We start from the raw sequence: 4,410 nt of genomic DNA, 5'->3' as shown, positions 1-4,410 counted from the left end.
GCCCGCCCCGCGCCCGCCCCCGCACGGCCTCGCCTAGTGGATGTACCGCCCATGGCGCACGCCGCTGGCCCATGGCAGCCCGTGATCGACCAGCCGTGGACGCTGCCGCTGGGGTCAACCATCGGCCTTATTGTGGCGCGTGGATGATTATAGAACGTAATTACAATTATCACTTTATCGCTATTTTGATTTTGAGCCCTAATTAAACTAGAACACATGTTTACGTGCGTATGGTAAAGGGACTCCGGGACTCGTGTCCTTCCAATAGCTAAATTTCACAGTGTTTGTGTCATTTCAGTTCGAATTTCTTTCGACAGCTCGAATAATTTCCAACAGTTAACGGGCTCAATTTGTGTTTTGCTTTTCACGCGCTCGCGCACTCAACACACACAGTAGTGGCGGCGGAGCTCTGCTCTAACATGCCAACAGTTTGTTTTGCGCGCGTAAATAGTAGTATTTTTTGGCGAGCGTGGGTAAGCCGTGTAGTTGCGGACACCCTGCTCCGTGTTTGGCGTTGCTGGCGGTGCCGTATAGCAGTAGCAGCAGCATGTGCCCACGGCCCGGGGTCTTTCTGGCCCAGCTGGCCGGCGCCGGGAGCAGCGACATCAAAAAGACGGATGGAAATATACGGCAAACAGAGGGGCAGAGATTGCGCGTAATTAGTGCGGGTGGGTGGCGATAAGGAGAGTGTGGTCAGCGGGGAGGGGAGGGGGGGAGGGCGAGCACACAACCCGCTGCTCGGCAGCGGCGCGCCGCACCACCCCCCGCCCCGCGGTCCGCCGTGGTGGTGGTGTGGTGGTGGTGCGTTCCTTTGACGTCGCCGCGCGCCCTCATGCTCGGCCGACCTCACCACCGTCACTAAGTAGTACCTTCTCTCTCTCTGCGGCAGCACCTGCAGTGTGTACTTTATTCCCCATCACAGCCTTCCAATATTGTGTTAAATTGGTCGTGCTTATAACATCCTCCTGCCGCACAAGGAGGACCCCGCCGCCGCCGTTGCCGCGACCCGGCCGAGCGTGACCGCGGGGGCGTTCTCCTGCAACGTTCTCGGCCGGCAGTGCTTTGCGGTGGTGTGCCCCGTGGTGCACGCGTGCCGGGGCGGGGCCGGGGTGTACCGGAGGAGGGACTCCGGCGTGACTGTGCGTCACGTCACGGATCGCCCAGCCAGGCCAGGCCAGGCCACCCCCCGCGGAGCGCTGCGCAGCGCGCGCCCAGCTTCCGTGTAGGCTCCTCTCCTAGGCCGCGCTGGTTTATATGCGCACACGCACGAGGGGCCTCCGTACGTTTTATTGCGGAATTTATTATGCGGCTCGTGTTAATGGAGTCTTACCGATGGAATTAGTGCACGCGGCCTGGCGGGAAGCGGAGGGGCGCGCCGTCTGTCTCCCTTCGAATCCGACTTTCTACCCGACCGCGCGTGCCAGCCGCCTCGGCCGCCCCGGGCGGACGCGCGGGAGCCCGTGCTCCTGCTCCTCCCCTTCTTGCTGCTCGCGCGCTCCTCCCCTCTACGCGGGCAGCCAGGGGATGAGGGGCGCCCCAAAACGCTCCGGAGGGTAGCGGGTTGCCTACCCGGGAATAGTTAGGCGCTCCTAGGCCGTGGGCGCGCGGTGCCGTGTGGCCCGGGCAGCCCGCCAGGCGGTCTCCCTCCTCCCCCCTCCCCTCCGACAGCTATCTCCAGCTGCCGCCCCCTCCCTCTCCCCCACCGCGCGCCGCGGCCGGCCGTCTCCATCTCCCTTTCTCTTATTCAGAGCAGTCACACCAGCAAGCGTACGGAGCACACACGCGCGAAATGAATTTTAAGTAATGTGAGCAGTTTTTATTATTTGTTTTAATTTTTTTCCGTTTTACCCTATCTCTGCAATGCGATCAAGAGAGGGGAGCTGGCGCCGCCGGGGCCCACGGGGTCCACGACGCGGCGCGCAGCGCAGGCCTGCCCGGCGGGCGCGCGCGCGACGCATAAAAAAAGGCCGTGCGTGCGAGAGAGACAGAAAGAGAGAGGCGGTCGGTCGCACTGACTGCGCCCTGCAACACGGGCCACTGACGGTGACAAGTTTGGGTCCAGCCGCAGCGTCCTGACGCGGGCGCAGGCGCGCGCGCGCGCGGGCCGGTCTGATCGAACAGCGTCAGCAGCCAACTGGAGGCGAGGAGAGCGTGTTGTCGCAGAGAGCAATGGCGACGGTTGTAACACCGCGCCGCGAGTGGCAACGCTTGTAGTCTAACGCGTTGGCAAAGCCCCATCGCTCTGCACTTCCGCCCATTAAAATGGATGCATTTCAATTAATTAACTAGGTAACCGATACGCGTTTGGTTGATATGTTCTCATTAGCGGTGCTTAAAGCTTTTCCGGCTCATATCGGCGGGGAGGCACGCGCGCCCTGCCCTCGCGCATTAGACTTGCAAAGCGTTCCGACACTGGCCGGCCGGGGCGGGCGGGCGCGGGGCGGGGCCTGGCCCTAGCCGGCGCTAGCGCAGCCGTTCTGCAAAAGCGCGTCGACAAAAAAGGGTTTGTGTGGTGTGATCCTTTAAACGCTCCAGAGGATTGGCGTGGGCTTAGTCGTGTGTAAGCCGTAGGACAAACTTAATCGTTGTCGTCCTACTCTTGTGATGTTTCTGGCATCGTCCTCTGCTGGGCGTAGAGGCTCGCCTGTGTAGAACGCTTGTGCCGCAGGGTGTGTGGTGAGCGGTGAGGGTCCCCTCTCGGGTCCCTTTCGAGTCCCTGTCGGCTGCCTGCGGGCCCGGACCCCGGCGGGCTGGACAGGTGCTGCGGCCTCACGCGTGGGTCGCGGGGCTCGGCCAGGTCCCCTCCCCCCTCTCTCCGCCGTACCCGCGGGTACCCGCTGCTACCGCCGGCAGCCGAGCCGATCGGCCCGGGCTCGGTCGGCCCGTCCAGCCTCGGGGTAGGGCGGCCGACGAGCGTCCGAGCCGAGCTGCATTCCCTGCGCGAGCGCAGCCGAGCCACGCGTCGCGCGGGCCGAGCGCTGCCGAGCCGGCGAGGTGCGCCCCAGCGGGCCCCTCCGGAGGTGGCCGAGGTGAGCTCCACGCCCCGCCCGGGCCGCCGCCGCTGCTGCTGCTGCTGCCGCTGCTGCCACCGCCGCCGCGCCGCCGGGCGGGCCGAGCCGGGCGGGCAGCGCTCGACCGCGCTCAGCCGCTCAGTGCCCTGCCGGTCGCCAGGTGCTGTGTTTCGCTGCGTCGCGTAACGTGAGACTCGAGTGTCAGGTGCATGCCAGCTGCCCCACCTGTGACTGTCCGCCGTGTGCGCGTGTGTCTGTGCGTGTGCCGCGTGTGTGTTCGTGTGTCTGTGCGAGTGTGAGTGTGTGTGTCCGTGCTGGCCACCTGCTGTGCCACCCTGTGGATTACGCCCCCAGTGCCCCGCGACACGAAGACCGTCGCGTCGTGGTGACGCCTTGAGGTAGGAAACACCCGCCTGATTCGCGGAACTTCCTCGTTGTCAACGCGATTAGATATCGCGTCGTCGGCTTTAAATTTCTTCGCCGCGACGCGTCCCGAACCCGGGGCGCCGACGAGCGCGACGCCCGCGGTGAGTGGACGGGGGAGGAGGGGGCGGAGCGGCGCGCCGCGGCGGCAGCGGCAGGTGCAACGATTTGGTGTCAAGTGGAGAGGTCGGCGGGGAGGCGGGCTGCCCTGGCCTGGCGACAGAGCTGATAGCGGCGCTCGGGATGTCAACTGCACCTGCCCGTCGACCCGGTCAGGCAGCAGGTGTCGTGGCCCAGGCCCAGTTTTGACGGGCACACACTGCCCATAGCCCCGCCTGCTGTCCGTCATAGGTGTATTCTGATGTGCGGTACGCCGAATCCTTCGGTCATGTCATGGCCGCTGGTGCTGGCCCTCGCCCTCCGCAGGTGCGCAGGTGTGGGGTTCAGGCGGCCAACGTGCGCTGCATGCTGGGGGCTGCGCCGGGCTGGGACTTCCCACACGTGAGCGGCATGCAGCGCCGGGGGCTCTACGGGGTCAGGCCCTGCCGCTGACCTGCTCGCCCTGCTCTGGTGCGGCAACTCTGTAGCAGCAGCCCCGGTGCGCTGGCCGCCCGTGACCCCGAGGGGGACGACGACGACAACAGCCAGCACCTTACCTACCTGGTGACGGTCCCCGCCGCGCCATCGCGTTGGAGTACTGCGCAGCGACAGGCCGCCCCGCGCCGCCCCGCAACACGCCCTGTTTTTGGACAATCATGTCTAGTTCCGGACGGACAGGTGTCCGGGCAGCTCGGGCCGCGGGGCATGGCCTGGCCGCTGGGGAGCCATGTGGCCTCCACGCCAACCGCACGCCCCGCGTCCCCCGCGCCCCTCCGCGTCGAACCGCTTAGGGCGGCCATCTATTCCGGGTCGGGGCCGCGTAGTTCTGGTCGGGCCGCCACGGCGGTCTCCTTATCAATCTCCCCGTTATTAATAC

At 65.5% G+C, this 4,410-nt stretch overlaps 1 protein-coding gene across 10 annotated transcripts in view; it reads left to right on the top strand.

Moving 5' to 3' along the window:
- LOC113205351 (fibronectin type III domain-containing protein 1) overlaps window positions 1-4,410 on the top strand; it is a 138,631-nt gene that overhangs the window by 22,081 nt on the left and 112,140 nt on the right. The window contains exon 1 of one of the 10 annotated variants that reach the window (XM_052269602.1): window positions 3,154-3,409. The exons of the other annotated variants lie outside the window; for them this stretch is intronic. The gene's annotated coding sequence lies outside the window, so the exon portion shown is untranslated. Of the gene's footprint in view, window positions 1-3,153; window positions 3,410-4,410 lie in introns of those variants that run through there. 10 annotated transcript variants of the gene reach the window in all.

This window comes from Frankliniella occidentalis, unplaced genomic scaffold (assembly GCF_000697945.3).
Source record: "Frankliniella occidentalis isolate FOCC.00 unplaced genomic scaffold, Focc_3.1 Scaffold97, whole genome shotgun sequence".
Classification (NCBI taxonomy): domain Eukaryota; kingdom Metazoa; phylum Arthropoda; class Insecta; order Thysanoptera; family Thripidae; genus Frankliniella; species Frankliniella occidentalis.
Note: the sequence above shows the minus strand (reverse complement) of the source record. Positions and strands in the feature narration are given on the sequence as shown.